This window comes from Hordeum vulgare, chromosome 2H (assembly GCF_904849725.1).
Source record: "Hordeum vulgare subsp. vulgare chromosome 2H, MorexV3_pseudomolecules_assembly, whole genome shotgun sequence".
Taxonomy (NCBI): Eukaryota; Viridiplantae; Streptophyta; class Magnoliopsida; order Poales; family Poaceae; genus Hordeum; species Hordeum vulgare.
Genome location: NC_058519.1, coordinates 527551065 through 527573279, shown reverse-complemented (window position 1 = coordinate 527573279; position 22215 = coordinate 527551065).

Sequence of the window (22215 nt, the reverse complement as noted above, 5' to 3'; positions counted from 1 at the left end):
TCGTGTGCACTGCCTTGCACAGGATGGCTACTTTAAATTCAAGCCCGTGTGATCATATCCACGAAGGTATCGGATGAAATCTCGATCATACGTTTGTTCCGAGCAGTTCTAGCTCATACTTGGTTTGCAAGTGGTCTTTAATGAGATTTTGTCGACAACCACTTTGAGGAAGCATTCTTACTATTTTGTTCTAATGCAATTGCTAATATTCCTGTTCAGATATTCCGGCCTTTTGATTCAGCTTTACCTTCAATATTATTCTCCGGGCTAATGTGTTGTCCGTCTTCAGGATGGCTCCACCAACTCGTCAGAATCCGGGTCGTGAGGGTGCTGAGATGCCGCCACCACCCCCTCCACCACCTCCTCCGCCGCTACCGCCTCCTCCTGCAGAGGCTTGGCAAGCGGTGATGGCTGCAACAAATGCTAACACTCAGATGTTGATAGAGCTGTTGCAAGAGAGGACTAATCAGGAGCAAGGCAACTTCAACCATGGTGGTAATCAGTTTGCTACTCTGAGTCAAATCCTGGCAAACCAGCCGAAGACCTTCACATCGTGTGATCAGCCGTTTGACGCTCAGGACTGGATTCGGGGCATGAACAAACACTTTGAGTGCAGCAATGTCCGTCCAGAGGATTTCGTCAAGTTTGCAACATTCCAGCTGAAGGGGCAAGCATCGAGCTGGTGGCAGCAGTTGAAGGACTCCAGGGGTGCTAGAGTGATCACTTGGGATGAGTTCTGAGAGACATCAAGTCCCACTATATCCCGTCTAGCTTTGTGGAGGAGATGTGTGAGAAGTTCAGGCCCTTGAAGCAAGGTGGTAACTCCGTGTACAAGTACAACGTCGAGTTCCACGAGCTAGCCCGATATGCCTTGTAGGACATTTCAGATCAGAAGAGCAAGATCTATCAGTTCATAGGTGGTCTGAAAGAGGATTTGCAGCTAGCCCTTGCCTTGCATGATCCTGATGAGTTTGATAAGTTCTACAACTTGGCTCTCAAGGCTGAGGCAGCTTTGCTCAGGGTGGAGAATTCGAAGAAGCATTTCAGAGATTCCAGCTCGTCTTCCTCAACTCAGGTGGTTCAGAAGCAACATAAATACTGGGTGTCTCCTCCTCCTCCTCGGCACACGCAGCAGTTCAAGCAATCAGGTGGTCGTGGTTCTTCCCACCCACCCAACCCAGCTTTTCAGCAGAGGTTTCAGCAGCAGAAGCAAGGGAATCCTCGGGCGCAGTTCCGTCAGCCGACAGATGTTACTTGTCACAAGTGTGGGCAGAAGGGTCACTATGCCAACAAGTGCACCTCTCAGCTGCGTCTTCCGCCTCCTCCTCCAGGCAAACCTCCAAGCAATGCTATAGTGAAGTTCAATCCTAAGTATGCGAGAGTCAATATGGTGAATGCAGCTGAAGTAGAAAACTCCTCAGACGTGATTATGGGTAATCTCCTCATTAATGATTCTCCTGCAAAGGTTTTATTTGATTCTGGTGCACCGCATTCATTCATTTCAACACCTTTTGTTGCAAAGCATGAGATGTGTTGTGAAGAGTTGCCTAGATCCTTAACTGTGGTTTCTCCGGGGTTGCAAATGAATTCTTGCTTCATTGTTCTTGATGTCACTGTCAAGATGGGTAATTATGCTTTTCTGGTGTCTCCTATTGCCCTTGGCAATTCTGATATTGATTTGATCTTTGGAATGGATTGGTTGGCCATGAACAAGGCATATATTGATTGTGATGCTAAAGAAGTGAAGCTAACTCACTCTTCGGAGGACGTGATTATCTTCGCAGTGCGCGATGAAACAATCCGTCTGTTTTCCTTGAATGAGAAGGGTGAGATCTCTCCAATTTTGCAAGTCCCAGTGGTCTGCGAATATGAAGATGTTTTTCCGGAAGAACTGCCAGGAATGCCCCCGCACCGAGAAGTTGAGTTCGTAATTGAGCTTGAACCGGGTACTGAGCCTGTGTGCAAACGGCCGTACAAACTGTGTCCAGAAGAGTTGAAGGAGCTGAAGAGACAACTTGATGAGCAAGAGCGTCTGGGTCTGATCAGACCAAGCTCATCTCCTTGGGGTTGTGGAGTGCTTTTTCTCAAGAAGAAGGATGGCACGGACCGATTGTGTGTCGATTACCGTCCATTGAATAAGAAGACAATCAGAAACAAGTATCCACTTCCTAACATCAATGAGTTGTTCAAGCAATTGAAAGGGGCTAAGATCTTCTCAAAGCTCGATCTCAGGATGGGTTATCATCAGATTCGCATTCGCGAAGAGGATATTCCAAAGACTGCTTTCAGGACAAGCTTTGGCTCGTATGAGTATACAGTGATGTCTTTTGGTCTGGCCAACGCTCCACCGACATTCTGTCGAATGATGAATTATATCTTCTCCCCATTCAAGAATGAATTCATCTTGTTGTATCTTGATGATATGTTGGTATTTTTGGAAACTGAGGAAGAGCATGAAGAACATCTCAGGCTGGTGCTTGATAAGCTGAGAGAGCATAAGTTCTATGCCAAGTTTTCCAAATGTGGGTTCTGGTTTAAAGAAGTTGTCTACCTTGGGCACATCATCTCTGCCGAGGGCATCAAAGTTGATCCGTCGAAGGTGCAGGCAATTGTTGGGTGGGAGCCTCCGCAAAATGTGAAGCAGCTTCGAAGCTTTCTCGGGCTTGCAAGCTATTGTAGAAGATTCGTTGAGAATTTCTCCAAGATTGCTAAGCCTCTCTCAAGTATTCTCTAGAAGGGTGTGAAGTATGTCTGGTCTCCATAGCGTGAGTTGGCTTTCGACACACTCAAAGAGAAGCTCACTTCTACTCCAATCTTGGTTCCTTCTGATGACTCCAAACCTTATCAAATGTTATGTGATGCCTCTCTTTAAGGTCTTGGTGCAGTGTTGATGCAAGACAAGAAAGTGGTAGCTTATACCTCGAGGCAGTTGAAGCCAAGTGAAAAGATTTACCCCACTCATGATCTTGAGTTGGCGGCAGTGGTACATGCTCTGATGACTTGGAGACACCTCTTGTTGGAACGAATGGTTGAAGTGTTCACCGATCACAAGAGTCTCAAGTACATCTTCACCCAGCCTAACCTCAATCTTCGGCAAACTCGTTGGGTGGAAATGCTCCAACATCTTAATCCGAGCGTTGAGTACACTCCATGCAAAGCTAATGTCGTGGCAGATGCTTTGAGCAGGAAGGCTTACTGCAACAGTCTCATTTTGAAGCCTCTCCAACCTAACCTTTGTGAATCTTTCAGAAAGCTCAACCTTCAGTTAGTACCTTAGGGATTTCTTGCAAATCTTCAGATCTCTCCTACCTTGGAAGACCAGGTCCGACAAGCTCAACTTCTTGATGCAATGGTGAAGAAAGTTAAGATTGGCTTGGCAAAGGGAGTTCCCAAATATAAGTGCTTCAGTGTTGATAACAGAGATACATTATTCTTTGAGGATCGTCTTGTTGTTCCGAAAGGGGGTCTCAAAAAGGCTATCATGGAAGAAGCTCATGACTCTCTTCTCTCAATACATCCAGGAAGTTCCAAGATGTATCAGGACTTGAAACAGACCTTCTGGTGGACTCGCATGAAGCGTGAGATTGCTCAGTTCATAAATGAATGTGATGTATGTCGAAGGGTGAAAGTAGAGCATCAACGTATAGCAGGTCTTTTGCATCCATTGCCCATTCCCGAGTGGAAGTTCTGTTGGGTAACGTAGCATAAATTCAAAAAAATCCTACGCATATTCAGATCTTCCTATGGAGAGACGAGCAACGAGAGAGGGGTGAGTGCATCTTCATACCTTTGAAGATCGCTAAGTGGAAGCGTAACTAGAACGCGGTTGATGGAGTCGTACTCGCGGCTATTCAGATCGCGGTGTGATTCCGATCTAGTGCCGAACTACGGCACCTCCGCGTTCAACACACGTGCAGCCCGATGACGTCTCCCGCATTTTGATCCAGCAAGGAGGAGGGAGAGTTTGGGGAAGAACTCCAGCAGCACGACGGTGTGGTGTCAATGGAGAGACGAGGTCTCCCGGCAGGGCTTCGCCAAGCACCGACTGAGAGGAGGAGAAAGAAGGGCAGGGCTGCGCCGAGGGAGAGGGAAAAGTCTGTCTCCAAAAGCCCAAAAGTGCCCACTATATATAGGAGGAGGGGAAGGGGGGTGCCACCCCTAGGGTTCCCACCCTAGGTGGTGCGGCAGCCCCCCCAGATGGGAGGTGCGGCGGCGAGGGAGGGGAGGAGGGGTGGCGCACCCCTCTGGTGGGCCTTAGGCCCACCTGCGCTAGGGTTTCCCCCTCTCCCCTCTTCCTGTGCCATGGGCTGAGTGGGGAGGGTGCACCAGCCCACCTAGGGGCTGGTTCCCTCCCCCACTTGGCCCATCTAGCCTCCCGGGGTCGTTTCCTCCTTTCGGTGGACCCCCGGGGCCACCTCTGGTGGTCCCGGTACGTTACCGGTGACGCCCGAAACACTTCCGGTGTCCGAAACCATCCGTCATATATATCAATCTTTACCTCCAGACCATTCCGGAGCTCCTCGTGACGTCCGGGATCTCATCCGGGACTCCGAGCAACTTTCGATAACCTCGTATAACAATCCCCTATTGTCACATCCCTAACCCTTAAGCAAGATAGCATTGTGCTCATGTCTTCTTTGCATTTGCATCTAAGAAGTTTCAACAAAAACAACAAAGTGGCAAAGGAAAAACTCAAAACCCTAGCCACCATTCAATTAAAGGAAATCTCAAACTAGTTCAAAATCAATGAACCCAAAATGGCCTCAAGAAATGTTCAAACTTTCTGATAAATCATGAAAGTAAATGAGCATTGGAGAAAACTATTTTCTTGACACTTTAAGCTTTTTGATTAAATGAAAAAGGCTACTGGTTTCAAGTTTTAAATTTGAAATCAGAAACTATAAATTTCCAAAAATGTTGAAAACCTTGGAAATGGTTGGGGATATTATAACAAATATTTCAGGAGGTCTAAAATAGTTTTTACTTTTTGTTTTGGAGCTGAATTAATTAGCAAAACAATAATTAGCAAAACAGAAAAACAAAAACAGAAAAAAATGGAAAAACCTTACCTGTCGCCTAAGCCTGGCCCGGCCCATCCCTGGCTCATCCCCTCCCTCGCGCCAGTAGGCAGCACGAGGTGGCCGCCGCCCCCTCCGGCGCGGCCATGCACCTGCGTGCCTGCCTGGCCGCCGCCTCGCGCTAGCGACGACGGGGATAAGCTCCCCAGGGCCTTCCCTATCCATTCCCCGCCTCAGTTCTCTTCCTCCTCCCGGATCTCCTCCTCCTCCTTGCTGCCGCCATTAGAGCCGAGCTCGAGCTCGAGCTGCCCGTGCCCCTAGCTATAGGATTCCCTCCCAGAGCACGCCATTAGCTCCGCCTCGTCGCCCTGGTCATCCCTGCAGAAGCCGAAGCTTCCTCGAGCCCTGCAACGCCCGCAACGCCGTCGTCTTCCACCTCCGGCCGCCGGACCTCTCCCGTCGATTCGTCGCCCCCAGGCCTTCCCCGAGCCGTCTAAGCTCTGCTCTGCACTCCCCGTGAGCATGCGGTCGTTTCCCTAAGTTTTCCCCGTCGATCCCCTCCTCTAGCTCTAGTTTCATCGGAGCCCGACGAGGACCGCCGCTGCCGCTCGTCGCCGGTAGCCCTCCGATGATCAGCTCGTCCTTCAGCTCCAGGTCGACGCATAGATGCTGTAGCCGCTAAGAACCGAGCGTAGATCCCTCTGATTCAAAGACCCCGATGACGCCCGAGCCTTGGCCGCCGCCAAGCTTGTCGCCGGCGTCATCTCCGGCCAGATCAGCCCCGGCTAGGTGCAGAAATGAAGCTGCGGGAGACGTGTCGTTCCTCTGGTGCTCTCCGTGCAACATTTGGCCCCCTGTGCGCCGTTTCCGAGCCCCTCCGCCGTGCTGGTGGTCGCCGGAGGCTCCCCGCCGGCGAGGACGACCTCGCCGCCGGTGGATGCCGACGTGGCAAAGCTAATCCAGCAGATTAGGAGCTTAACCTCTCGCTGACAAGTGGGCCCAAGGCCAAGTCAAACCTCAGTTAGGGCTGGTCAGCGCGGGATTAGTCCCAGAGAGGCTGACCAGTGGGGCCCCCCTGTCAGGTTTGACCTGAACAGGTCGGCTGACCTGCTGACGTCAGCGTGATGCAATAAATAGAATTTCCAGTATAGAAATAATTCGAGTAAATTGCTAAAACTTGTAAAAATCATAGAAATTAATCTGTAACTCCAATTAAAATAATTTATATATGAAAAAGTATCAGAAAAATTCAAGGATTCTGAATATGCTATTTTCAACCATGTTTGAAAAATTTACAGAACCCTAAAATGTGTAATAAGGAATAATTCAATTCTTATAATTACTTTTAAATGGAATTTGGAAAAATATTCAAATTTCATTATGAATGCAATGATCACACACTGTCCTAGTTACAAATTAGTACCATAACATGACATCTCATGCAAGCTAACATCAAGTTGATCTGAGCATCAGGTCGAATCAATTAAATTGGTAACCGTGAATACCCCGTTTGAAGTGATACCGAATATGATTCAAATCAACTCTAAACCTAATACATGTTGATTATAATAACTTATCACCTTGCATTCTCATGCCATGCTCATGCATCATTTTGATTGCATATGATTGTTATTGAATGTTGCCATTTATTTCGGTAGGCTCCGCAATCCCGGATTCCATCGAATATCTGTCTGACGGATATCGTTCCTCCTCTGAGCAACAAGGCAAGCAACCCCTTTGATCATTCCGATAACTCCCATGTTCTTGCACCTGCACCTAATTATTGCATTTAAGATCAAATGCTTCAACTGCTTTTGCCACGATAGTTGAACCCACTTCCTTTGCATGACTTAACCTTGTCACAGTAAATAGCCAAACCTTGCAACCTAGCATACCTGGTAGTTTCTTGAGCTATGATGTGCCCTATCCTGCTATGCATGCTATGCTTAGAGTTGTGTATGGTCTGTCATCTGGGAGATGAACAGAAATGTGGAATGTGTTCGGCGAGCAAAGGTGGTGTGTTGAACTTGATTTGGTAAAGGTACCGGTGAAAGGCTGTGTAGGAGTACATGGCGGGTTGTTTCATTGGAACCGTCCTTAGGAACTGAGTTCCGTGTATGTATTCCAAGACTAGATACTACCACATGCTGGGCCCTGAAATATGACCCCGCTCGGCCTATTAATCGCGTAGTACCCGGTCCAGGAGTTGCAAGTAGTTTCTGGTGTTTATAGTAATGCTGGAGGTCGTGCATGGTGCTGACCTGAGAGGTGGGCCGTGATGCGGTAGGCAGTGGCACGGTGTACCAAGTGGCACCCGGATGGTGGGCTTGGGAACCCTGCGCACATCGTTTGAGGCCGTGGCGGAAACCTCGGCCGGACTTCCGTACGGGTTACTCTCAGATAGGCGATAAACCTGGACTAGGTACTAGTGTGGTTAACGGTCGTGGCTGACTCCCTCGCTGGGCTTCCGCTTGAAGGTTGCCGAGGTGCCTGACATGCACACAGCGATAAGTGGCGAGAGCGTGTGTGACGAGGTACACCCCTGCAGGGTTATGATCTATTCGAATAGCCGCGTCCGCGGAGATGGACTACTTGGAGACATATGTTGTTCATAGATAACTTCAATGGCTACTCATAAAATTGCCAAGATAAGCGTGAGTGTCGTGGACGGCATTCCCGTATGGATACGGAATGATTCCACGATAGTGTATTGTTGTGGTGTTAGTGGACTCGTGTGCGAGAAATCAAGTTGTCAAAACTAATTTCAAAATGCAAGTTGTCTAGCCACGAGTCAAATGCTGGCTTTCCGCATGAAACCCCACAATACCTTTTGATACCTTGCATGAGTAGTTAGTTCTCCTAAAGTCTTGCTGAGTACCTTCGTACTCATGTTTGCTTGATAAATGTTGCAGAGATTGCTAATGACCCTAATGGAGGGTTCTTCGTAGACATCGACGACGACGAGTAGCTGGTGTCCCAGCTACGATCTGGCCCTACGTCGGCTCTGTAGTATAGTCAGGCCATGTGCCTTCTAGTTGCACTGTCTGTTCCCAGACAGTTTATAACTCTTCCGCTGGCTTATAATTGAATGACTGCTATCATGGGTCGTGAGACCCTTGATGTGTAATATTATGTGTGTGGCTCTTCCGAGCCTCTTAAATAAAGGTTGTATGTTTATGGTTATGTTGTGATGCCATCGATGTATCTATACATATCGGTATGCCATGCGTACGTGTGTCGTACTTGATATGTATGGGGTTCGATTACCTAGTCGTGAACTTTAGTAGCACTCCTTACAAGGAAATGCCCCTTTGTGATCCAACGAGCCTCGGTAGTTCGCTACTGCTCCGGACACATTGGTTGACCGACATGTGTCCTTCTTAGCTGCTGTGTCTATCCTCTTTGGGGAAATGTCACGCGACGTAATGGAGTCCTTGTAGCTTGCTACGACTCGTCTACGTTCGCTGATGACCGACACCTGCTTTGTTGGGTCATGTATGCCTGTCCTTGTGCGGTACTGCCACTTTGGTTTATGACTAGACATGTCGATCCGGGTTCTTTGACATTGGATTGCTAGCGACACTATCGCATACGTGAGTCAAAAGACGCAAACGGTCCCGGCTAAGGTAAGGCTGCAGCCGTGGAGTTAACCGTGCGTGAGACCACAAAGGGATGCGATGTGTTACAGGCTGGATTCCTATGGCTTAGGATCGGGGTCCCGACACCTATAACCCTAACGTGATCGAACCTTAAGTGTGTAGACCCTACGGGTTCGGGAGACAGGCAGACATGACCGAGACACCTCTCCGGCCAATAACCATCAGCGGGGTCTGGATACCCATGGTGGCTCCCACTTGCTCCACGATGATCTCATCGGATGAACCACGATGTCAAGGATTCAATCAATCCCGTATACAATTCCCTTTGTCTGTTGGTATAGAACTTGCCCGAGATTCGATCGTCGGTATACCTATACCTTGTTCAATCTCGTTACCGGTAAGTCTCTTTACTCGTTCCGAAGTACGTCATCATGTGACTAACTCCTTATTCACATTGAGCTCATGATGATGTTCTACCGAGTGGGCCCAGAGATACCTCTCCGTCACACGGAGTGACAAATCCCGATCTCGGTTCGTGCCAACCCAACAGACACTTTCAGAGATACCCGTAGTGCACCTTTATAGTCACCCAGATACGTTGTGACGTTTCATACACCCAAAGCACTCCTACGGTATCCGAGAGTTGCACAATCTCATGGTCGAAGGAAAAGACACTTGACATTAGAAAAGCTTTAGCATACGAACAATACGATCTAGTGCTATGCTTAGGATTGGGTCTTGTCCATCACATCATTCTCCCAATGATGTGATCCCGTTATCAATGACATCTAATGCCCATGACCAGGAAACCATGATCATCTATTGACTAACAATCTAGCCAACTAGAGGCTTGCTAGGGACACATTGTGATCTATTTATTCATACATGTATTACTGTTTCCTGTTAATACAATTATAGCATGAACAATAGACGGTTATCATGAACAAGGAAATATGATAATAACAATTTTATTATTGCCTCTAGGGCATATTTCCAACAGTCTCCCACTTGCACTAGAGTCAATAATCTTGTTACATTTGTGATGTATCGAACACCCATAGCATTATGGTGTTGATCATGTTTTGCTCGTGGAAGAGGTTTAGTCAACGGGTCTGAAATATTCAGATCCGTGTGTACTTTACAAATATCTATTACTCCACTCTAGACATGGTCCTCGATGGAGTTGTAGTGGCGTTTGATGTGCTTCGTCTTCCGGTGAAACCTGGGCTCCTTGGCTATGGCAATGGCCCCAGTGTTATCACAGAAGAGTGTCATTGGACCCGACGCGCTTGGAACCACTCCAAGGTCGGTGATGAACTCCTTCATCCAAATTCCTTCAGGAGCCGCTTCTGAAGCAGCTATGTACTCCGCTTCACATGTAGATGCTGCCACAACTTCTTGCTTGCTGCTGCACCAGCTCACTGCCCCACCATTCAAAACATATACGTATCCGGTCTGTGACTTAGAGTCATTCGGATCTGTGTCGAAGCTAGCGTCGGCGTAACCCTTTACGATGAGCTCTTCGTCACCTCCATAAACGAGAAACATTTCCTTAGTCCTTTTGAGGTACTTAAGGATATTCTTGACCGTTGTCCAGTGTTCCATACCAGGATCACTTTGGTACCTCCCTACCAAACTTATGGCAAGGTTTATATCAGGTCTGGTACACAGAAGGGCATACATTAGAGAGCCTACGGCTGAAGCGTAGGGGATAGAACTCATCTCCTCTCTATCTGCTGCCGTGGTCGGTGACTGAGTCTTACTCAATCTCATACCTTGCAAAACTGGCAAGAACCCTTTCTTTGAGTTTTCCATATTGAACTTCTTCAATATTTTGTCAAGGTATGTACTTTGCGAAAGACCTATGAGGCGTCTCGATCTATCTCTATAGATCTTGATGCCTAATATAAATGCAGCTTCTCCAAGGTCCTTCATTGAAAAACTCTTGTTCAAATAGGCCTTTATGCTCTCCAACATTTCTGTATTGTTCCCCATCAATAATATGTCATCCACATAGAGTATGAGGAAAGCTACAGAGCTCCCACTCACTTTCTTGTACAGACAGGCTTCTCCGTAAACCTGTATGAACCCAGACGCTTTAATCACCTCATTAAAGCGAATGTTCCAACCCCGAGATGCTTGCACCATCCCATAGATGGAGCGCTGGAGCTTGCACACTTTGTTAGCACCCTTAGGGTCGACAAAACCTTCTGGTTGCATCATATACAACTCTTCCTTAAGGTTCCCGTTAAGGAACGCTATTTTGACGTCCATTTGCCAAATTTCATAATCATAAAAGGCGACAATCGCTAACATGATTCAGACTAATTTCAGCTTTGCTACGGGAGAGAAAGTCTCTTCGTAGTCCACTCCTTGAATTTGTCGAAAACCCTTTGCGACAAGTCGAGCTTTATAAATGGTTACATTACCGTTTGCATGAGTCTTCTTCTTGAAGATCCATTTATTTTCTATGGCTCACCGGTCATCGGGCAAGCCCACCAAAGTCCATACTTTGTTCTCGTATATGGATCCTATCTCGGATTTCATAGCTTCAAGCCATTTGTTGGAATCCGGGCCCGCCATCGCTTCTTCATAGTTCGAAGGTTCACCGTTGTCCAACAACATGATTTCCATCACAGGGTTGTCATACCACTCTGGTGCGGAGCGTGCCCTTGTGGACCTTCGCGGTTCAGTAGTAACTTGATCCGAAGCTTCATGATCATTATCATTAACTTCCTCTTCAGTTGGTGTAGGCGCCAGAGGAACAACTTCCCGCGCTACACTACTATCCTGTTCGAGATGGGGTGTAATTACCTCATCAAGTTCTACCTTCCTCCCACTTACTTCTTTCGAGAGAAACTCTTTCTCTAGAAAGGATCCGTTCTTGGCAACAAAGGTTTTACCTTCGGATCTAAGATAGAAGGTATGCCCAATAGTTTCCTTAGGGTATCCTATGAATACGCATTTCTCCGCTTTGGGTTCGAGCTTTTCTGGTTGAAGTTTCTTCACATAAGCATCGCAGCCCCAAACTTTAAGAAATGACAACTTAGGTTTCTTGCCAAACCATAGTTCATACGGTGTCGTCTCAACGGATTTAGACGGTGCCCTATTGAAAGTGAATGCTGCAGTTTCTAATGCGTATCCCCAAAATGATAGCGGCAAGTCGGTAAGAGACATCATAGATCGTACCATATCTAATAAAGTGTGATTACGACATTCAGACACTCCGTTGCATTGTGGTGTGCCAGGCGGCGTCAGTTGTGAAACGATTCCACACTTCCTTAGGTGTGTGCCAAACTCGTGACTCAAATATTCTCCTCCACGATTAGATCGTAGACACTTAATTTTTCTGTCACGTTGATTCTCGACTTCACTCTGAAATTCCTTGAACTTCTCAAACGTCTCAGACTTGTGCTTCATCAAGTAGATATACCCATACCTACTCAAATCATCGGTGAGAGTGAGAACATAACGATAGCCACCGCGAGCTTCAACGTTCATTGGACCACATACATCAGTATGTATTATTTCCAATAAGTCGGTTGCTCTCTCCATTATTCCTGAGAATGGAGTCTTAGTCATCTTGCCCATGAGGCACGGTTCGCATGTGTCAAATGATTCAAAGTCAAGAGACTCTAATAGTCCATCAGTATGGAGCTTCTTCATGCGCTTAACGCCGATATGACCAAGGCGGCAGTGCCACAAGTATGTGGGACTATCATTATCAACTTTACATCTTTTGGTACTCACACTATGAATATGCGTAACATCACGATCGAGATTCATCAAGAATAAACCATTCACCAGCGGAGCATGACCATAAAACATATCACTCATATAAATAGAACAACCATTATTCTCTGACTTAAATGAGTAGCCGTCTCGCATTAAGCAAGACCCTGATACAATGTTCACGCTGAAATATGGTACTAAATAACAATTATTAAGGTTTAAAACTAATCCCGACGGTAGATGTAGAGGTAGGGTGCCGACGGTGATCACATCGACCTTGGAACCATTCCCGACGTGCATCGTCACCTCGTCCTTGGCCAGTCTCCGCTTATTCCGCACTTCCTGCTTTGAGTTGCAAATGTGAGCAACATCACCGGTATCAAATACCCAGGAGCTACTACGAGCGCTGGTAAGGTACACATCAATAACATGTATATCACATATACCTTTAACGTTGCCGGCCTTCTTGTCCGCTAAGTATTTGGGGCAGTTCCACTTCCAGTGACCCTTTCCCTTGCAATAGAAGCACTCAGTCTCAGGCTTGGGTCCATTCTTTTTCTTCTTCCCGGTATCTGGCTTACCGGGCGCGGCAACGGCTTTGCCGTCTTTCTTGAAGTTCTTCTTACCCTTGCCCTTCTTGAAACTAGTGGTCTTGTTGACCATCAACACTTGATGCTCTTTCTTGATTTCTACTTCTGCAGACTTGAGCATCGAGTACAACTCGGGAATGGTCTTCTCCATCCCTTGCATGTTGTAGTTAAGCACAAAGCCTTTGTAGCTTGGTGGGAGAGACTGGAGGATTCTGTCAATTATAGCATCATCCAGAAGTTTGACTCCAAGTGAAGTCAGACGACCGTGTAACCCCGACATTTTGAGTATGTGCTCACTGACAGAACTGTTCTCCTCCATCTTACAGCTAAAGAACTTGTCAGAGACTTCATATCTCTTGACACGGGCATGAGCTTGAAAAACTAGCTTCAGCTCTTGGAACATCTCATATGCACCGTGTTGCTCAAAACGCCTTTGGAGTCCCGTTTCTAAACTGTATAACATGCCACACCTAACCAGAGAGTAGTCATCACTCCGCGTTTGCCAGACGTTCAGCATGTCCTGGGTTGCTGCGGGAGCGGGAGGGTCACCTAGCGGTGCATCAAGGACATAAGCCTTTTTAGCTGCTTCAAGGATGAGCTTCAAGTTGCGAACCCAGTCCGCATAGTTGCTACCATCATCTTTCAGCTTGTTTTTCTCTAGGAATGCGTTGAAATTGAGGTTGACGTTGGCCATCTACAATATTTATAAAGACAACTTTTAGACTAAGTTCATGACAATTAAGTTCATTTAATCAAATTAAGTATGAACTCCCACTTAAATCGACATCCCTCTAGTCATCTAAGTGATACATGATCCATGTTGACTAACCCGTGTCCGATCATCACGTGAGACGGACTAGTCACCATGGTGAGCAACTTCATGTTGATCGTATTCAACCATATGACTCATGTTCGACCTTTCGGTCTCTTGTATTCGAGGTCATGTCTGTACATGCTAAGCTCGGTGAGTCAATCTAGGTGTTTCGCGTGTGTAAATCTGGCTTACACCCGTTGTATGCGAACGTTAGAATCTATCACACCCGATCATCACGTGGTGCTTCGAGACAACGATCCTTCGCAACGGTGCACACTTAGGGGAATACGTTCTCGAAATTTTAAGAGGGATCATCTTATTATGCTACCGTCGTTCTAAGCAATAAGATGAAAAACATGATAAACATCACAATGCAATCATATAGTGACATGATATGGCCATTATCATCTTTGCTCTTTCGATCTCCATTTTCAGGCATCACATGATCATCATCGTCACCGGAGTGACACCATGATCTCCATCATCGTGTCTCCGTGAAGTCGTCACGCCAACTACTACTATCACTACTACTATAGCTAACTGTTAGCAATGAAGTAAAAGTAGTAAGCACATGGCGTTGCATTTCATACAATAAATTAAGACAACTCCTATGGCTCCTGCCGGTTGTCATACTCATCAACATGCAAGTCGTGAAACCTATTACAATAACATGATCATCTCATACATCATACATGCAACATCACAACTTTGGCCATATCACATCACATGTCAAACCCTGCAAAAACAAGTTAGACGTCCTCTAATTGTTGTTGCAAGTTTTACGTGGTTGATTTGGGTTTCTAGCAAGAACGCTTTCTTACCTACATGACAGCCACAACGATGATATGCCAAAGCTATTTACCCTTCATAAGGACCCTTTTAATCAAATCCAATCCGACTAGAGTAGGAGAGACAGACACCCGCTAGCCACCTTTATGCACGGTGTGCATGTCTGTCGGTGGAACCAGTCTCACGTAAGCGTACATGTAAAGTCGGTCCGGGCCGCTTCATCCCACAATACCGCCGAAAAAGAATAAGAGTAGTAGCGGCAAGCAATTGACAAATCATCGCCGACAACCTTTTGTGTTCTACTCGTGCATAGAATCTACGCATAGAAAACCTGGCTCGGATGCCACTATTGGGTAACGTAGCATAAATTAAAAAAAATCCTACGCATATTCAGATCTTCCTATGGAGAGACCAGAAACGAGAGAGGGGTGAGTGCATATTCATACCTTTGAAGATCGCTAAGCGGAAGCGTTAGTAGAACGCGGTTGATGGAGTCGTACTCGCGGCGATTTAGATCGCGGTGTGATTCCGATCTAGTGTCGAACTACGACACCTCCATGTTCAACACACGTGCAACCCGGTGACGTCTCCCGCACCTTGATCGAGCAAGGAGGAGGGAGAGTTTGGGTAAGAACTCCAGCAGCACGACGACATGGTGTCGATGGAAATACGAGGTCTCCCGGCAGGGCTTCGCCAAGCACCGGCAGAGAGGAGGAGAAAGAAGGGCACGGCTGCGCCGAGGGAGAGGGAAAAGTCTGTGTCCAAAAGCCCAAAACTACCCACTATATGTAGGAGGAGGGGAAGGGGGGTGCCACCCCTAGGGTTCCCACCCTAGGTGGTGCGGCAGCCCCCCAGATGGGAGGTGTGGCGGCCAGGGAGGGGAGGAGGGGTGGCGCACCCCTCCGGTGGGCCTTAGGCCCACCTGCGCTAGGGTTTCCCCCCTCTCCCCTCTTCCTGCGCCATGGGTTGAGTGGGGGGGCGCACCAGCCCACCTAGGGGCTGGTTCCCTCCCCCACTTGGCCCATCTAGCCTCCCAGGGTCGTTGCCCCCTTTCGGTGGACCCCCGGGGCCACCTCCGGTGGTCCCGGTGGTCCCGGTGGTCCCGGTACGTTACGGGTGACGCCCGAAACACTTCCGGTGTCCGAAACCATCCGGCCTATATATCAATCTTTACCTCCGGACAATTCCAGAGCTCCTCATGACATCTGGGTTCTCATCTGGGACTCCGAACAACTTTCGATAACCTCGTATAACAATTCCCTATAACCCTAGTGTCATCGAACCTTAAGTGTGTAGACCCTATGGGTTCGGGAGACAGGCAGACATGACCGAGACACCTCTCCAGCCAATAACCATCAGCGGGGTCTGGATACCCATGGTGGCTCCCACTTGCTCCACGATGATATCATCGGATGAACCTCGATGTCAAGGATTCAATCAATCCCGTATACAATTCCCTTTGTCTTTCGGTATAGAACTTGCCCGTGATTCGATCATCGGTATACCTATACCTTGTTGAATCTCGTTACCGGTAAGTCTCTTTACTCGCTCCGTAGTACGTCATCATGTGACTAACTCCTTAGTCACATTGAGCTAATGATGATGTTCTACCGAGTGGGCCCAGAGATACCTCTCTGTCACACGGAGTGACAAATCCCGATCTCGATTCGTACCAACCCAACAGACACTTTCAGAGATACCCGTAGTGCACCTTTATAGTCACCCAGTTATGTTGTGACGTTTGATACACCCAAAGCACTCCTACGGTATCCGGGAGTTGCACAATCTCACGGTCGATTGAAAAGATACTTGACATTAGAAAAACTTTAGCATACGAACAATACGATCTAGTGATATGCTTAGGATTGGGTCTTGGCCATCACATCATTCTCCCAATGATGTGATCCCGTTATCAATGATATCTAATGCCCATGACCAGGAAACCATGATCATCTATTGACTAACGAGCTAGCCAACTAGAGGCTTGCTAGGGACACATTGTGATCTATTTATTCACACATGTATTACCGTTTCCTGTTAATACAATTATAGCATGAACAATAGACGATTATCATGAACAAGGAAATATGATAATAACCATTTTATTATTGCCTCTAGGGCATATTTCCAACAAGTTCGACCATATTGAGATGGATTTTGTCACCGGGTTTCCGAAGTCCAAGAAGGGTAACGATGCCACCTTCGTCGTCATCGACAAGTTGAGTAAAGTAGCTCATTTCCTTCCAGTCAAGGAGTCCATCTTGATAGCTTAGCTTGCAGAGCTGTGCACTTCGAGGATAGTCTCTTTGCACGGCGTGCCTATGTTGATTTCTTCGGATCGCGGAAGTATCTTCACTTCCAAGTTCTGGGACTCTTTTCAGTCTGCGATGGGTACGAAGATACGATTCAGCACAACCTTTCATCCTCACACTAGTGGGCAAGTGGAGAGAGTCAATCAGGTCCTCGAGGATATGATGAGAGCCTCTGTAATTTCTTTTGGCATGAAGTGGGAAGACTGCCTACCTTTTGCTGAGTTCTCTTATAACAACAGCTATCAGGCAAGTTCAGGCAAAGCTCCGTTTGAGATTCTCTATGGCAGGAAGTGTCGTACCCCGTTCAACTGGTCCGAGACCGGCGAGCGTCAGATTCTTGGGAATGGCTTGATCGAAGAAGCAGAAGAGATCTGTCGGGTCATTCAGGATAATCTCAGAGCAGCGCAGTCCCGTCAGAAGAGCTACTATGTTAGCAAGCATCGCGACATGTCTTATGAGCTCGATGACTTCGTCTATCTCAAAGTGTCTCCTATGAAGGGCACTCAGCGTTTTGGCATCAAAGGCAAGCTTGCTCCTCGTTTCGTTGGTCCTTTCAGAGTTGTTGGCAAGAGAGGCGACCTTGCTTATCAACTTGAGCTCCCTTCAAACTTCGCAAATGTGCATGACGTGTTCCATGTCTCTCAGCTACGGAGCTGCTTCAAGACTCCCGAGCGCACAGTTGATCTTCAGGATATTGACCTTCAACCCGACCTATCCTATCGTGAGCATTCAGTTGTAGTTCTCGAGACGACTGAGCGCAAGATCCGTAACAAGTCAATCAAGTTTCTCAAGGTGCAGTGGTCACATCATTCCGATAAAGAGGCCACTTGGGAGCGCGAGGATCACCCCCGTTCTGAATTCCCAGAGTTCTTTCAGTCATAGATCTCAGGACGAGATCTTCTTGTAGTGTGGGAGAGTTTGTATGCCCCAAGTGTAACCTTGCCATATTTGGAAACCTTGCCATGTTTGGATCCATGATGTCATGCTTGGTGTTATCATTTCATGTGATCATGTGGCTTACTTTCATGTCTTCTCTCGTGCATCATTTCATTCAATGCATCTTGTCTTCTCCTTGTGTGGTGTTGTTATTGGTGGTGTTGGTGTGATGAGTGCAAGTGTTAAGTGATGATTATGTGGTGTTTGCAAGCTTGAGTTTGAAACTATGTTTACTTGCTCCAAACCTGATTTTAAAATGTAGTTCTTTTAGAGCCTTTTCTTGTGGTTGTGGTGATGTGACTAGGGTGTTTTAAAACTTTGCTTAAGTGGGGTTATATTCACAAAACAGATTAAAATAATTCTGTTTTGTAAATATTTTATTGCTCCAAAAATCATCTTGCTATTTTATTTAATTGGGTCATAATTCCCTTATGACCAGGGTCATTTTATATTTATTTTTGCAAACCTAGATTTCCCTAGGAGTTTATTTCTTGATGTGGTTTGTTTTAAATGGGTTTTTCCTTTCTTTCTATTTGGCGCCACTGGATGGGATCTCTCCCATCCCAGACCCATCTCTCTTGCTCTCTCGCAGTGCAACCCATCTCCCCCCGCTCTTTCTTTCTTCTCTGACGGCGTCTCCCTCCTCGCTCACTTTCCGTCAGACCCGAGAGAGAGAGAGAGAGCGCCGTCGTCCCACGGACGTCGAGGCCGTCCCATCCGCCTATTTATCCCCTCCCCTCGACGTCTGGGCCATCTAGGGTTCCTCCTAGCCGCCGCCACCTCTCGCTCCCATCTATCTCCCTTTCCCTTGTTAGGTAAGCCAGTAGGTTCAGAGGTTCAGAGGTTCGCCGCCCTCGAATCCGCGTTCCTCTCGTCGCCGGCAGCCTCTCCCCGCGGCGTCCGAGGCGTCCGCGAGCATGGGGCACCTCCCGCCGTCCCGTTCCCATCGCTAGAGGGGTGGATCCCCCTCTCTGGCGCTCCCTCCACTGCGACTCCGTCGGGCCGGAGCAGAACGCCGTCGAGACGCGCCTGTGCTTCCTATTCTTCCTCTACGCCGTAGCTAACCTTCCCCGAGGACTCCAAGGTGAGCATCTTCTCCTCCTTCTCCCTCTTCCCTCGCGCGTAGAGCGCCCAGTTGCGTAGCATCGCCGTTGCTGTCACCGTGCCGCCGTGATGCAGTGCTCTGGTGCGCCGTCGTAGCGGGCCTCCTCCTGCTGCGGTTGGCATGGGAATGAGTCCCTGGTGGATTCCTCTTCCTCCATGCTAGACCCCCCTTGCCAATTTTGGCTGTAGCGTCGCCGGAGACCATCCCCTGTTTCGACCACCGTGATTTGTAGTAGGTTTAGAGGGGATGCTCAAAAGAGCAACACCCCCTCTCTGTGAAGATCCGATTGTGTAGCGTAGTGGTAGGGTGCGGTGTTGTTGGTACCGTGGTCATGGGTTCGAGTCCCAGAGGCGCCCCTTTTTAATTCTTTGTGTTTTGGGGTGCAGTAGCTCGACAGTAGATGTTACCTTGTTTCCCTCCTCCTATCTGTCGAAGGGAGTGGGCTAGCCCAGTGGTGTGGTGCTGGTTGTGCACCAGAGAGGTCCTCGGTTCAACCCAGTGCACCCCCTTTGTTTTTCTTTTGCTGTTTTGAATTTTTGTTTGCATTATTCTTTGCTTGGGCATCAAGTGAGACTTGTTTTCATCACAACCAGTGGGTTTCACCCCCCCCCTTTTATTTTAGTTTGTGGTGTATGTGGTGAGAAGGTGGAGGTGCACATGTTTAGTGTATGTGTGTGTGGTGATTCATGTGTAGTGAGTAGTGTTTGTGTGTATGTGTGCATGGGGGCATATGCATTAGTGTGTGCATGTGAGTAAGTGTGTGGGTTACCCCCACATAGTTGTGCAAGTGTGCACCAACACATGTATGTGTGTGTGGTGGTGGTAGTGTATGTGTGTGTGTGTGTGTCACACACACATGAGAAATTGTGCTCATGGTTGCATTAGTAAACATGAGGTGTTCTTTTGAACCCCTAGAGTGTGTGAGTGTATGTATGTGGTATTTTTGTGAGTGTATGGTTGTGAGTGTGGATATGCATGTGTGTGTGTGGGCATGAGTGCACCATGCACTTGTGAATGAGGGCTAACCCCTCATGCTTGCCACTTTGGTGTGACGTAGTGATAGATGGGCTTTTGTAGGTGCATGTGTAGGAGTAGGAGATTCTACATATGATTTCTACACATGTGATAATGCGCTTACATGCTTATATGGATTTCTAGGTTGATTTTCGAGCTAGCTTTGTGCCTACTTGTTCCATGCAAGTACCCATGTATTATATATGGATTTGGGGTAGAATCATCCCAGGAATCCACTGGTGGAATCAGATTTCACTTTGGAGCAACTTCATAAACTGTCATTTTTCTGTCTTGATGCTATTTTTAGAGCTTGGTGTCATGTGGTGTGTTGGGCCTATGAAGATGAATCCTTGATGTGGCAGTAGTGGGTGAACCCCTCTACAACATGGAGTCTTTTTTTTGTACTTATGAGTTTGTATGAACTTGTTGTGCCTTGTCAAAGTTGACACTTGGCTGAAATAGTCAGCTTAGTGAAAATTTGTGATTTTCACTAAGTGTGAGAAACTGGTGTTATTTTCTTCCCTTGTTGTTTTGGTTGCACAAGCTCATGTGTAGGGAATCAGCCCATGCACCAAACTAAGGTTTGTGAGATTTTGGGTTTGTCTAGCTCTCCGTTAAATTTCATGCACTTTCACTTCCTGTAGATATCATTTTGGAGGCTGTCAAAATGCTTCAGAGCATAAGCAGCTGGTGAAAATGTGAGATTTTCACTAAGTCCCAGAAATCTGTTATTTTTGTCCAAGTTTGTGTCCATAGATCTTCTCACGTGTGATGCCTTTGCAGTAGCTTTTTGCTCAGGCTTGTAGAGATTTTGAATGGCTTTTGTCACATATCTTGTTTGGCACATTTGGGTGGTTGTAGGTACTTTGAATGTTGTAGACAAACTGCTATGATGCTGGTTAGGACAGATTGCATGTTTTAGTTGTTTTGAAGCTTGTGTGGGTATTGTTGGTGGTGTGGTGAGTTTCTTTGCACCACCCCACCTATAATTGTTTGTTTGATCATGTGGGAACCTGGGAACACCAGAAGAGTGCCATTGGAGTGTGCTTGTGGTGGAAATTGACCCGTAGGACTCCATATCTTGTTTCGTAGTTTCCGGTTGATCCATAGCTCCGTTCTCAACGTTCTTTATATGTTTTTGCATTGTTTTCTCGTGATGCACTTGTTCATGCCATCTTCATGCATGTTAATATAGCTTAGTGTGAAGTTCTGTCCAGAAGTTTATCTTCTCTTCTCATGCATATGCAAGTGACTAGGATAGTGATGCATGCTTCATTCTCATCTCATGCATCATGTTGTATGTTGCATCATGTTGTGTTGGTGTTCATTGGCTGTTATTTTTATATTGGGTAGCACCGGGATCGGAGAGCGAGTACGTGGATTCTGGAGAGTACGTGCAGGACGATCAAGAGCAGTTCCAAGCTGAAGACATCACAGGCAAGATGACCGTGACCTTAACACCGTATCTAGCTTTGTTATGCTTAGAATCACGTTTTCTTCGATATATGCTCGCTGCCTACCACTTGATATATTGCCTCCTGAGATTGCCATGAAACCCAAACACCTTCCCATCCGAGCTAATGTTGTTTTACTAAGTAGGCTTGCTTAGCTTCTAATGGTTAGCTTTGCTAGTTGCACATACCAACTGTCTCATGTGATAACATGAGTATTTTGATATCGTTATGATTAAACTGCTATTTAACTAATGCACCTATATACTTGGTAAATGACGGAAGGCCTAGCCTTTGCCGGGTGAATTGTTTCGTTGTTGCCGCCTTAGTTTCGGCTATCGGTGTTTGATTCCATAACTGATCGCTCTTAACACGTTCGGGGTTGTTATGGGGACCCCCTTGATAAATTGTGTAGTGTTAAGGCTCGTCTGGGAGGACCCAACATTGGTTTTAATTTGCTAATCACCTAATAATAATCTGCATAGGGAATAGCTACCCCGAGGAATTAATCAACAACCCGGGCCAGTGCTCCTCATGAGTGTTGGTCCACCCTGTCAACCACCGGTGGGCACTAGGGGCAACTCTGTGTTTGGCCTACCGGGAGTTTGCACAATCCGTCGTGTCCTAAGAACGAGATACGCGGCTCCTATCGGGTTCGTCGACACGTCGGGAGGTCTTGCCGGATTTGTCTTACCTTAGCAATATATCTTGCTTATAGGAATCCCGGTGAAACTTTGGGTCTCCTCAAAGTTGAGGTTTTCCTCTAAGGAATCCGACGAGATCACGAGATTCGTGATAGAGGATTACTTTGCGGCCCGTGACCATTTGTGATGGACTAGTTGGAGCACCCCTGCA